The 14867-nt window shown below is 38.9% G+C and overlaps 1 protein-coding gene and 1 long non-coding RNA gene across 12 annotated transcripts in view; one reads left to right on the top strand and one right to left on the bottom strand.

Annotated features, from left to right (window-relative positions):
• The window catches only part of LOC117515636, a 402159-nt gene that overhangs the window by 142353 nt on the left and 244939 nt on the right, over positions 1-14867 (top strand). The window lies entirely within an intron of this gene.
• LOC117515633 (pleckstrin homology domain-containing family A member 5-like) overlaps positions 1-14867 on the bottom strand; it is a 366809-nt gene that overhangs the window by 349024 nt on the left and 2918 nt on the right. The window lies entirely within an intron of this gene.

The following is a 14867-nucleotide window of genomic DNA, read 5'->3' as shown; positions in this document are numbered from 1 at the left end:
AAGAAGTCCAGTTACCAGTACTTTAAAATTCTGGATACAAGACATAATTTGAGCTACAGTAGCAATGGCAAGTATACATGTCAATGCATTACACACTCTGCAATAATTCTAACCTTTTAATATGAAATTCAAAATTAGAAATGGATGCACATTCCTGAACTCTCCGACAGGGGAAACTGTCCAGCAACTGGCAAGCATGTCTAGTTTTGTATACTCTGGCAAAACATACTTGGGGCCATCAGTCTGCTACCTGTTTGAATTTTTTGAGCACAAGAATTCTTAGATTTTTCTAATTATCAAATATAAGATATTAGGAGTAAAATTCTCAGTCTTCCTTATCCTTATGTGTCCCACTGAGGTATTAATTATCGAAGCCGAATAAAGACCAGCTCTGATTATGACACTGTTTCTCAACAGAGTCTAACAACAATGGTTAGGGCTGCAAAATTAACTACCTGTTTTATGGGTCTATCGATGATGTGGTATCATTATGACCTTTGATGCTGCATGTTGTTAAATTTATCACCTTCCACTGGCGTGGTTCCTGCTAACTTTAAGAAAGTCTTCTTAAAAAAATTTAACTTGAGCCCAGGGATACTAGCAAATTAGAGATCTGTCTCCAATTTATCTTTTCTACTGAAAATTCTTGAGAGCGTGGACTACAACAAAATTTTGGCATATCTGTTTGAGAATAATTTGTTTGCACCTCTACAATTTGCTTTTAGACCTCATCATTCTATGGAAACTGTGCTTGTTAAAGTAGTGAGTGAATTGTTGCTGGCAATAGATGCTGTACTTTGGTGTTGCTGCAATTAAACCTTAGTGCTCCGTTCGATACAGTGGATCACTCCAATTTGCTATACAAGAACAGAAAACTATGGAGTTATTTCTAGTAAAGTGTTTATGTGGCTGAGATTTTCCTTGTCTGGTCAATTGCAAGACATTTTTTCCTGACAGTATTACAACCCCAGTTCCATTGAAGTTGGGACGTTGTGTAAAATAAAAATAAAAACAGAATACAATGATTTGCAAATCCTCTTCAACCTATATTCAATTGACAACACCACAAAGACAAGATATTTAATGTTCAAACTGATAAACTTTGTGGTTTTGGTAAAAATATTTGCTCATTTTGAAATGGGTGCCTGCAACACGTTTCAAAAAAGCTGGGACAGTGGTATGTTTACCACTGTGTTACATCACCTTTCCTACTATCAACACTCAATAAGCATTTGGGAATTGAGGACACTAATTGTTGAAGCTTTGTAGGTGGAATTCTTTCCCATTCTTGCTTGATGTACGACTTCAGTTGTTCAACAGTCCGGGGTCTCCGTTGTCATATTTTGCACTTCATAATGCGTCACACATTTTCAGTGGGCGACAGGTCTGGACTGCAGGCAGGCCAGTCTAGTACCTGCACTCTTTTACTACGAAGCCACGCTGTTGTAACACGTGCAGAATGTGGCTTGGCATTGTCTTGCTGAAATAAGCAGGGACGACCCTGAAAAAGACGTTGCTTGGATGGCAGCATGTGTTGCTCCAAAACCTGGATCTACCTTTCAGCACTGATGCTGCCATCACAGATGTGTAAGTTGCCCACGCCATGGACACTAACACACCCCCATACCATCACAGATGCTGGCTTTTGAACTTTGTGCTGGTAACAATCTGGATGGTCTTTTGTCCGGAGGACACAACTTCCATGATTTCCAAAAATAGTTTGAAATGTGGACTCATCAGACCACAGCACACTTTTCCACTTTATGTCTGTCCATTTCAAATGAACCTGGGCCCAGAGAAGGCGGCAGCATTTCTGAATGTTGTTGATGTATGGCTTTTGCTTTGCATAGTAGAGTTTTAACTTGCACTTGTACAACCCCTGGCAAAAATTATGGAATCACCGGCCTCGGAGGATGTTCATTCAGTTGTTTAATTTTGTAGAAAAAAAGCAGATCACAGACATGACACAAAACTAAAGTCATTTCAAATGGCAACTTTCTGGCTTTAAGAAACACTATAAGAAATCAAGAAAAAAAGATTGTGGCAGTCAGTAACGGTTACTTTTTTAGACCAAGCAGAGGAAAAAAATATGGAATCACTCAATTCTGAGGAAACAATTATGGAATCACCCTGTAAATTTTCATCCCCAAAACTAACACCTGCATCATATCAGATCTGCTCGTTAGTCTGCATCTAAAAAGGAGTGAACACACCTTGGAGAGCTGTTGCACCAAGTGGACTGACATGAATCATGGCTCCAACACGAGAGATGTCAATTGAAACAAAGGAGAGGATTATCAAACTCTTAAAAGAGAGTAAATCATCACGCAATGTTGCAAAAGATGTTGGTTGTTCACAGTCAGCTGTGTCTAAACTCTGGACCAAATACAAACAACATGGGAAGGTTGTTAAAGGCAAACATACTGGTAGACCAAGGAAGACATCAAAGCGTCAAGACAGAAAACTTAAAGCAATATGTCTCAAAAATCGAAAAATGTACAACAAAACAAATGAGGAACGAATGGGAGGAAGCTGGAGTCAACGTCTGTGACCGAACTGTAAGATACCGCCTAAAGGAAATGGGATTTACATACAGAAAAGCTAAACGAAAGGCATCATTAACACCTAAACAGAAAAAAACAAGGTTACAATGGGCTAAGGAAAAGCAATTGTGGACTGTGGATGACTGGATGAAAGTCATATTCAGTGATGAATCTCGAATCTGCATTGGGCAAGGTGATGATGCTGGAACTTTTGTTTGGTGCCTTTCCAATGAGATTTATAAAGATGACTGTCTGAAGAGAAAATGTAAATTTCCACAGTCATTGATGATATGGGGCTGCATGTCAGGTAAAGGCACTGGGGAGATGGCTGCCATTACATCATCAATAAATGCACAAGTTTATGTTGATATTTTGGACAATTGAAAGGATGTTTGGGGATGATGAAATCATTTTTCAAGATGATAATGCATCTTTCCATAGAGCAAAAACTGCAAAAACATTCCTTGCAAAAAGACACTTAGGGTCAATGTCATGGCATAGGGTCAATGTCAATGAGCAGATCTGATTTGATGCAGGTGTTAATTTGGGGGATGAAAATTTACAGGGTGATTCCATAATTTTTTCCTCAGAATTGAGTGATTCCATATTTTTTCCTCTGCTTGGTCTAAAAAAGTAACCGTTACTGACTGCCACAATCTTTTTTTCTTGATTTCTTATAGTGTTTCTTAAAGCCAGAAAGTTGCCATTTGAAATGACTTTAGTTTTGTGTCATGTCTGTGATCTGCTTTTTTTCTACAAAATTAAACAACTGAATGAACATCCTCTGAGGCCGGTGATTCCATAATTTTTGCCAGGGGTTGTAGATGTAGCGACAGACTGTGTTAACTGACAATGGTTTTCTGAAGTGGTCCTGAGCCCACACGGTAAGATCCTTTACACAATGATGTCGGTTTTTAATGCAATGCCACATAAGCGATCGAAGGTCACGGGCATTCAATGTTGGTTTTCTGCCTTGTCGCTTACGTGTATAAAGTTCTCCAGATTCTCTGAATCTTATGATTATATTATGGACTTAGATGATGGAATCCCTAAATTCCATGCAACTGAACGCTGAGAAACACTGTTCTTAAACTGTTGGACTATTTTTTCATGCAGTTGTTCAAAAAGTGGTGATCCTCGCCCATCTTTGCTTGTGAACGGCTTAGACTTTTGTGGATGCTCCTTTTATACCCAATGATGTGTCCTCAGTTCCCAAACGCTTATTGAGTGTTGTTAGTAGGAAAGGCGATGTAACACAGTGGTAAACACACCACTGTCCCAGCTTTTTTGAAATGTGTTGCAGACATGCATTTCAAAATGAGCAAATATTTTCACCAAAACCACAAAGTTTATCAGTTTGAACATTAAATATCTTGTCTTTGTGGTGTATTCAATTCAATATAGGTTGAAGAGGATTTGCAAATAATTGTATTCTGTTTTTATTTACATTTTACACAATGTCCCAACTTCATTGGAATTGGGGTTGTATGTCTGATTTCCCCAGAGTGAAGCATGGAGTACCTTTGGGCACAGTTCTAGGCCAGCTGTTGTTCTCTCTCCATGTAGCACACCTAAATTAGATTATATATGGTGATGGAATTCGTTTTCACTGTTATGATGATGATGATGATGATATGCAGATGTATATGCCTACTATTTCTGGTAATATTTCTCATGTCGAAAAACTGGAAGCTTTTGTGGTAACAATGAAATGTTGTATGTCATCTAGATTTTTACTTCTGAATTCAAAGATGACTAAGATGATTGTTAATCAGACCTGTTCGACATCGATATGATTATTTAACACTATCTCTGGATGATTATACACTTCAATATAATGAAAGAGGCAACACTGCCTAAGGAGTATCCGCCACATCAAGTGGGAAGATCCGTACAGATCACAGATCAGCCCTGATCAATTAGACCACTAGCGCGGTTGTTTTTGAATCTGTGAGGTCTGACATTATTGTTGGCAGTTTCGCTGACTGTCGGTGCTTACAGAATTCCATGCTTTCAAGTAATCCAGTCTAGTGTCTTTAGAGATGGCCAGTTTGTTATTTCTTTGAAAGGCCAAAAAAGTAATCTGGATGGAGGGCTATGGATTAAAAGTAAATGTCGATATTGCTAAAATGAAACGTACCATTGAAAAGTTGAAATGCAATGGGCCTGGTTTACTATAGGTTCACCTGTGTGAATGTGCAAAGAACACTGCAAAACACGTGCAAAACGTGCAAAGAACACTGTAGTTCCAAATACCCAAATATACCTGCATGCTGATTTACAAAGAGTGCACAATGAGGACTGCATCTGTCAAATTCGCAAAATAGTGCGTATTGTCAATTTTGCACATTTGCTTTTATGAATATTCAATTTGGGAGGGAACATGCAAATACATAGATGAGGTCTGCACACGCAACATGATCCGTAACAAGGTCAAAAGGAACTTTAGCGGGTGTCGCTTACCTCTGTATTTTGTGACTTGAAAGCTTGGTTTTAGTTTAGAATAGACTGCTGTTCCAGTAGCACACAGACCTGTCAATCTGTCTCCACTCCAACATGCAAAGGTTTGGATTGCCAATGCAACTGAGCACTCCTTATCTGGGATCTTAGTAAATCAGGCCCTGCATGTCAATTTTTTTTTTTAATGGGGATAAATACCATTTAAAATGTGACCTTACAGCAAAAATTTTAACTTTAAAGACATCCCAGACAGCAAATACATCCGGGCCGGATGTAGTCCAACATCTGGTACCAATCCTGAAAACAGATCTGGTCCAGACAGTTTTTGCACCCTGGCCCAGATCCGGCACGGCTCCGCTTTACAGTTCTGGAACAGATCTGGACCAGATCTGAACTGGATCCGCAAAACACCAACCGTTTACAGACCATATCTGGCACGGATCTGGGACAGATGTGGTCCGCATCACAGCACCGTGGCAGGAACATGGGGCATAACGATAAGCAATTTTATCTGCACTCGGCAGAAACTATCCATTAGCGGTTATAAACTCTGTACTGTAATCGTGATCGTCACTGACGCTGTTTTAAATGCTTATTGCAAAGTGGTTTGTTTCTTTACGACAATTAAGTTTTATAAGTCCAGGGACACTGATCTGTGTGTTATAGATACAAATCAGTTTCCTCGGATCCACGGAACTTACCCCTGTAAAACTTGTTCCTGCCACGGTGCTGTGATGCGGTCTACATCTGCCCCAGATCCGTGCAAGATATGGTCTGTACACGATTGGTCTTTTGCGGATCCAGTTCAGATCTGGTCCGGATCTGTTCCAGAACTGTAAAGCAGAGCCGTGCCGGATCTGGGCCAGGGTGCAAAAACTGTCTGGACCGGATCTGTTTTCAGGATTGGTACCAGATGTTGGACTACATCCGGCCCGGATCTATTTGCTGTCTGGGATGGAGGTTAGGTGAATTAAATTGGAAACATCATAATTGTCTCCTTTGTAAAAGAGATTGTGATCTCAATGGGATTAACCTGGTTAAACAATGGTTAAATTAAATTAATATTTTGCACACTGATTGTGACTTAAACAGCCAAGTGCATGTTGTCCTCAACTAAAAATGTGTGGTGTTGAACTTACTGCCTTTTTGCATCCAAAGTGGTTAGCACTGCTGCCTCACAGCAAGAAGGTCATGGGTTCAATTCCCACCTCTGGCCTTTCTGTGTGGAGTTTGCATGTTCTCCCCGTGCTTGCGTGGGTTTCCTCCGGGTGCTGCAGTTTCCTCCCACATTTAAAGACATGCAGGTTAGGTTGGAAACTTTATAACTGCCCAGTTCTCAGATCTCAATGGGACTAACCTGGTTAAATAAAGGTTAAATTAAAAAATTTTCAGTTACAATTAAAATTGTATTATATTTAATAAGAATTCACAATAAATCAAAATAAAAATACACCAATCTGTTCAACAGCAATTTATTAATTTGCAGAGAACTAGTTGTGAGACACATGGAGAAGAATTCTGTGCTTCAGGCAAAATCCATTCTGCTGTTTAGTGTGGATTTGTGACCATGTTATTTGACTTTTAGAATGTAGCCTGTCAAACCAACAGAAAGCAATGTGTTACTTCTCTGATTTAGTACATTTTTTTGTGGAAATGCTCCAAAAATTGCTATACTTAAAGAGCATTCATATGAATATTTTATTTAGTTTCATGCACTGCACAGCAGACCAGTTAATGATCCGCTGTATGCATTTCACCACAAGACCAACATAAGTCAAAGTAAATGGAGGGATCACGGCATTGTTTTTGCTTGCATTTTCCATATTGCCCCAGCTTTTTTGGGATTGTACATTCCATTGAACAAGGGCAGAGAGAATTTTGGCTTTTGCTAGATATTGACACCTGAAAGATGCTTATGAGGAGTGCGTCCAATAAAGGTTGTAATGCTACCAGACACAAGCTATTCTTCTAGCACTTCCAGTTGCTGGATGTATAACACAAGCTATTGTTTCAGTATTGAGTTACAGAGGTGCCAGTGAGCTGGTATCAGGGGTGGTGGCCAAGTGGGCAGGGGTCGTGGCCAAGTGGTTAGTGCACTTGTTTTCAGTGCCTAAGGTTCCCAAGTCGAACCTCACCTCTGCCACATTTCTCTACGTAATGTGGAGTTGCGTCAGGAAGGGCATCTGGCAAAAAACCTGTGCCAATTCAACATGCAGTTCCATCTTGGATCTGCTGTGGCGACCCCAGGTGAAAACAAGGAAGCAGACCAAGGGACTTACTAGTGAGCTGTTATCAGCTATTAAGACAATTGGGCCTGCCATAAATTACTTCAAACATATACAGATTTCATTGTCTCTGTGAGTTACTGTGTACGAGTATGTGTCTGGGACATAAAGACTGCATTACAATAACTATCGAACTGTGCCGCACTGCAAAGAACTCTCCCAGAAATATAACAAGACCAACATTTTTTCAACTATTGTGCAAGTCATTTGAAGAAGATCGACACATTATAATTGTCCCCATGGCCACTAGTGTTTCCAAACCCGCATGAAGCCTACACAGTAAATTTTGCAGTGGTAAATCAATTCTAGTTTGAGCAGGAACAAACATATTTGAACTGTTCAACTAGAACTCTGAAAAGAAGCTCACAAAATGACACCACTGGCTCTGCCATACCATTTGCTCGCTATTATTATACAAGGTCTGTTAGAAAAGTTTCCGACCTTTCTATTTTTTTCAAAAACCTGATGGATTTGAATCACGTGCTTGCATGAGCCAACCTTGAACCTTCGTGTGCATGCGTGAATTTTTTTCACACTTGTCGGTTGCGTCATTTGCTTGTAAGCAGCCTTTGTGTGAGGATGGGTGGAGTCTCTCATCGTTTTTTCTTTGCAAGGAAATGGCGGAACGACTGGAGCAGTGCGACTGCATCAAATTTGAGACAGCCAGGTGGAAACCATTTAAATTATTCAGACGGCTTTCGGTGACGATCCTCTGGGCATCACACAGATTAAGGAGTGGTACAACCGGTTTAAAGACGGCCGCTCAACGGTGGAGAGCGCGCTACGCTCCGATCGGCATGCGCACGAAGGTTCAAGGTTGGCTCATGCAAGCACACGTGATTCAAATCCATCAGCTTTTTGAAAAAAATAAAAAGGTCGGATACTTTTTTAACAGTCCTCGTATACTGGTGGCAATAAATCTTTTGTAATGAAATACCTGAATTAACAAACCGGTCAACCTCTTAAATGAAGACTCCAATAGTTCTGCTTATATAGGTAGTTGATGTACATCTTTAAAAAAAATTCAAATTATCTTTATCTCTACTTAAAGACAACTGATCAGCATTGCTGCATTAAACTGAAAAATGTCCCATCGATTTCACAGTTTTTGCACCACGAGTAGTACCTATCTTGCCATTGTTTCCCCTACATGCACTGCAAAATGACTATGGATGCTGATTCAGTTCAGTATGGCAGGCGCACATTATTGCTGGCCTCACAGCTTTTCAATTAGTCTCTGCCACATGCAGGGAGAAGCCCCAGGAGGCCAGAATAACTGTTAATAATTCCAATTAAAATATAGCAAAATATCCATTAACCCTCTGGGGTCTGAGAGCATTTTTTGGACAGTTCACTCGCCTGGCATAAATGTTTTATTATTGCTGTTAACAGCTCTCCCTGCATCCCACAATCAAGTTTTATGTCTCTTTTTTCAGGACAACCTGTGCTTTCAGAATATATATGATTTGTTGTGTTTTATAAGTGTAATAAAGGTTTACAATCAAAAACAGGCAAGGAAGAATAAAGCGAAAAATAATTTTCCACACACATTTATTCAAAACACACAGCAAACTATAATAAACAACTGTTTTGACACTTTATAAAGGTAATTTGAGGTCTTGTGTGAAAGTCTGTACAAAAAAAGGTTCAAACAGTAAACACAAATGCACATTTTGAACAATATATATAAAATGGTCTATGAGTTTTGTTGTCCATTGATATGGTAAACAGTGCTTTATGCAGAGAAAGCAACAGTGTTATCCAGTAACATTTATATGCAAACTAGTGGAGCAATCCTGATAGTTACACACTCTTTGTTTGAGCACGTGAGATTTCATCAGAGGCTCTCCATCTGCTCCTGCTTTCACTGATCGCTGTGCGTAATGGCACAGGGCACACTGAGTATGTACTAATAGTATGTACTCATTGGAGCACCCAGGGGGCTATTCAAACAGGCCAACTAGTAATACATCACTCCTGAAAACGATCTTTGGCTTTTCACGTGAGGTAAATCTGCCCTACGATTGGATTTTGGAAAACCATGTAACGGTGAACCAATTCCGATTGGACACTGACATTGCGCACGTCATCACACAGCTTCTATGAGGAGTACAAAGATGGCCGATGGCTGGCTCGAAAGTCCGTGGAGTTAACTTTTCAGCAAAAAAAAAAGTAAGTTTCTATCTTATATCATTCAAAAGTTATTTATAATTTAGTAAAGCTTGGTTTTAGCCGTCATATACGACGGCGTCGGGCCCAGAGGATTAATGTGGATGTCAATATTGAATACCTTACAGACAGTAAACTCCTGCTGTCTACTTCAATTAAAGTTAGCGCATGGGTTAAAGCAATAAATTTTCATCTGACTGAAATTTTTTCCTGGCAAAAATCAATGCCAGCAATTCCCTAAAATGTGGTGTAGTGTGGGCACACACTGTTTTTTCCTCAATAAATACAATAAACACATTATACAACATACAAATCAATTCTAAATAGCCTCTAAGGAGAGACAGACAAAGCATAAAAAGAATGCAAAACCTGAACATAAAGGTACATAAAAGGGTGGTGGGGGTGGGGTGTAGTCTTGATTCTGGGGGTGCTCCCCCAGAACATTTTTTAAAGACCAAGTCAAATTTTGTGTATTCTGGTGAATTTTAATGGGTATGAAGCCCTCTGAATCAAATAAAACTCACTTCAATCTGTGAAGTAAAAACACAGTATTGATTATGGGGGGTCTGGGGGATCTACCCCAGAATTATTTTTAAAAGAGCAAGTTAAATTTTGTATATTCTGGTGAATTTTAATGGGTATGAAGCCCTCTGAAACAAACAGAACTCACTTCAAACTATGGGGGTCTGGGGGATCTCCCACAGAATTTTTTTAAAAGAGCAAGTTAAATTTTGTATATTCTGGTGAATTTTAATGAGTATGAAGCCCACTGAAACAAAGAAAAGTCACTTCAATCTGTGAAGTAAAAACACACTATTGATTATGGGGGTCTGGGGGTCCTCCCCCAGAAATTTTTTAAAAGAGCAAGTCAAATTTTGTATATTCTGGTGAATTTTAATGTGTATGAAGTCTTCTTAAACAAAGAAAACGCACTTCAAACTGTCAAGTAAAAATTCTTTGTTTTCTGTAGTATTTTGATTTGTTCTAATCCGGTAAATGCACCAAATGGGTGCTGTGTCGCTGTACAGTCAATAAAATACAAAATTGGGCCTAAAGCAACTGACAACGTTGTTCTGCTGTGCACAAAGTAACACTGTCACCAGTTTTGAAAATGCATGCGCACTGAGAAACTCAAAACTGGCTTATTCACATTTAATCTGTAAAATGCTCTCACTCCTAAAACAAACTGAGGCTACAACTAACGATTATTTTAGTAATCGATTAATCATTTTTTTTGTTGTTTGTTTGTTTTTTTTTACTTACATGTGAGTTTTGCCATTATTTCTTGAAGTGAGTTATTATTAAAAGGTCTTTATCACGCAACATCAACGTTTGACCTTGTAATAAAGTTATGATGTTATATTCTCGTCAAAAACATACCTCGAATAATGTTTTGTTTTATTTTGAGAGATTTCCATCAGGTTTCATCCGATTATGCGCATTTTTAGATGCCTACAGAAACTATCTCAACCACTGACAACATATTACAGCAAGAGTCCACAAAAGTATATGTGATCTTTAATAAGTTATTTTCATGAAAAAGACACATTATATATTACATTATATTATATATTACATATTATTTCACATCATTATGTGAAAGGTGGAGTATACCCAGGACAGGCCACCAGTCCATTGCAGGGCCAACCAATCTTATACAATTCTTTGTTTAATGTATTTTGTCATTTACAGTAGTGTTCAGAATAATAGTAGCGCTATGTGACTAAAAAGATTAATCCATGTTTTGAGTATATTTCTTATTGTTACATGGGAAACAAGGTACCAGTAGATTCAGTAGATTCTCACAAATCCAACAAGACCAAGCATTCATGATATGCACACTCTTAAGGCTATGAAATTGGGCTATTAGTAAAAAAAAAGTAGAAAAGGGGGTGTTCATAATAATAGTAGCATCTGCTGTTGATGCTACAAACTCAAAACTATTATGTTCAAACTGCTTTTTTAGCAATCCTGTGAATCACTAAACTAGTATTTAGTTGTATAACCACAGTTTTTCATGATTTCTTCACATCTGCGAGGCATTAATTTTGTTGGTTGGGAAACCAAGATTTTGCTTGTTTACTAGTGTGCTTGGGGTCATTGTCTTGTTGAAACACCCATTTCAAGGGCATGTCCTCTTCAGCATAAGGCAACATGACCTCTTCAAGTATTCTGACATATCCAAACTGATCCATGATACCTGGTATGCGATATATAGGCCCAACACCATAGTAGGAGAAACATGCCCATGTCATGATGCTTGCACCACCATGCTTCACTGTCTTCACTGTGAACTGTGGCTTGAATTCAGAGTTTGGGGGTTGTCTCACAAACTGTCTGCGAAAAAGAAAAAATTTTACTCTCATCAGTCCACAAAATATTCCTCCATTTCTCTTTAGGCCATTTGATGTGTTCTTTGGCAAATTGTAACCTCTTCTGCACAACTGTCACACCACTTACAGGTAACTCCAGACTGTCTTTGATCATCCTGGAGCTGATCAATGGGTGAGCCTTTGCCATTCTGGTTATTCTTCTATCCATTTTGATGGTTGTTTTCCATTTTCTTCCACGCGTCTCTGTTTTTTTTTTGTTCATTTTAAAGCATTGGAGATTATTGTAGATAAACAGCCTATAATTTTTTGCACCTGCGTATAGGTTTTCACCTCTCCAATCAACTTTTTAATCAAACTATGCTGTTCTTCTGAACAATGTCTTCAATGTCCCATTTTCCTCAGGCTTTCAAAGAGAAAAGCATGTTCAACAGGTGCTGGCTTCATACTTAAATAGGGGACACCTGATTCACACCTGTTTGTTTCACAAAACTGACGAACTCACTGACTGAATGCCACACTACTATTATTGTGAACACCCCCTTTTCTACTTTGTTTTTACTAATAGCCCAATGTCATAGCCTTAAGAGTGTGCATATCATGAATGCTTGCTCTTGTTGGATTTGTGAGAATCTACTGGTACCTTGTTTCCCATGTGACAATAAGAAATATACTCAAAACCTGGATTAATGTTTTTAGTCACATAGCACTACTATTATTCTGAACACTACTGTATATAGCTGATATCAAATATAGTGATATATTAGATATCACTGGCACACAACCTAGCTTGCCAGTGAGTAAACTCAATGTAAACTGTGCTCGGGTGCGTTCCAGTGCACAAAGAAAATTTTGAAATGTTCAAAACTTCTGGAATGCATTAAACCTCTGGGGCCGATGCCGTTGTATACGATGGCTAAGACCAAGCTTTACTTAATTATAAATAACTTTTTAATAATATGAGATAGAAACGTACTTTTTTTTGCTGAAAAGTTAACTCTGTGGACTTTCGAGCCAGCTGTGTGATGACGTGCGCTATGTGAGTGTCCAATCGGAATTGGTTCACCGTCACATGGTTTTCCAAAATCCAATCGTAGGGCAGATTCACCTCACATGAAAAGCCAAAGATCGTTTTCAGGAGTGATATGTTACTAGTTGGCCCGTTTGAATAGCCCCCTGGGTGCTCCAATGAGTACATACTATTGGGCTCCAAATGCGCCCTGCGCCATTACGCACAGTGATCACTCAAAGCAGACGGAGCAGACGGAGAGCCTCTGATGACAATCTCACGTGCTCAAACAAAGAGTGTGTAACTATCAGCAGGGATGAGATTGGCAAATTCGATTTTCAGAGGAGAATAAGCCAGGGTCCAGGGAGTCCCCCTGAAGCCAAAGCATTTTTGCTATTTTAAAACATGTAAATTGCACTAAAATGATATTAAAAACTACTAAAAATGCCAGTGTTCATATCTATAATTCAAACTGTAAACCCTTACTAAGACCATCTACTGTACATGTGTATTTTTGTGACCAAAACATTTTTTCATAACTAGACTTACTTGATTTTCAGCATTCTCCACTTTCAACATGGCACACTTGTTAACAAACATACATGTACATGTATAATCCAATGTTCTATGTCCATTGAACTGTCAGACCATATAAGGTTTATATTTAGTATATGTGATCTCCACCTATAACACTGTCATCACGTGTATATACATGTATATAATATACACACACATACATGTATATATAATTACAATGTTCTAGCACACTACAATAACGTCAAAATGTCTGTTTACATAATCCACTGACTGTGTGTGTGTGTGTGTGCGCAACACCGAAGAAAGGGCGGGAGAAACGCATATATAACCTTTGCGCTGATTGGTCATAAGCTTTGTAATAACCAATGAAAACGTGCGTAAGTAATAGCTTCGATTGCGCTTCGATACCGTCTCGGTTTTTATGATTTGTTGGAGCGAAAACTACCGAATATTGGAAGCTGAAAGACTACACAGTTAATTCCCTTACACCACATGCTCATTGTGCACCTACCGTACTTCGTACTGGTCACTGATCAGCCAGGGCTGTACGCTTAGCTTTTTCACTAGGAGCACAGGTGCTCCTAAATGAAAAAATTTAGGAGCACTGTGAAATTTCTTGATACAATTTTATTATTAACGCAAAGACACATACTGTACAGAGAGTACCTTTTCCACACATACATGCACATTTTATATGATTCTATTGTTGTATTTATTTCATTGTTTTTTTACTTCCTTTTCTATCATTATTTACATCATTGCTTTTGTCCATTTCATTACTTTTTGCTGTGTATTTCTTGTATTATTTTAAACCCTCACACACACATAACATCCCGGTCCCACTTTTTATACTCAGGTCGCCTGCTACGCTTAGCTACATTCAACCAACGGTCCACAGCAGGATGTGGATCAAAGTCCTCTAAAGCTGGCCCCTCCAGGGTGATCCTCATGAGGTCTTCAGTGGTGGACACCGCTTGGCTGCTTCTTTTGGTGATCTTCAGCGTTATTTTTTACAATTATTATAGACGTTTTAAAGCTGTAAAACCCCTCACTACACACTTTATACACTTTTCTCAAACAGGCATTAACATTTTCTCACTTTTCTCTCATGTGTAAACACTCTCAAAGTTCAAACCTAAGTAGAAAAATAAGACCAACCTGTTTTCAGGCCCAAACATTTGTTTGAGAAATAAAAATAGAACGTTTTCCTATAAATAATTATGATGGCTTTTAGAACTAACGAATTTAATTTTAACGATCAACGTACGAGGTTGGACACATAAGAAATTATTAATAGTGACTGACCAGTATTTCACAGTTCCCCTGATCGTGCCTCTTCATCCTGGCGCCGCTGCGCTGTCACGTCTTTTTCCACTGACTCACACCTCGCTGCAGGTGTCTTTTTCCGAGTGTAGAACACAGTTATGGGTAGTTGTTGGCGCTCTTTTTTCTTCTGGGCGAGAAGATTCTTATAAACAGACACGCAGAACACAATGCGCGTGCTCTCCCTTCGCAGTGTCGCGACCGGCTGCTT

This window comes from Thalassophryne amazonica, chromosome 8, assembly GCF_902500255.1.
Source record: "Thalassophryne amazonica chromosome 8, fThaAma1.1, whole genome shotgun sequence".
In the NCBI taxonomy this organism is placed as follows: domain Eukaryota; kingdom Metazoa; phylum Chordata; class Actinopteri; order Batrachoidiformes; family Batrachoididae; genus Thalassophryne; species Thalassophryne amazonica.
This window is presented reverse-complemented; position numbering and strand designations above follow the sequence as displayed.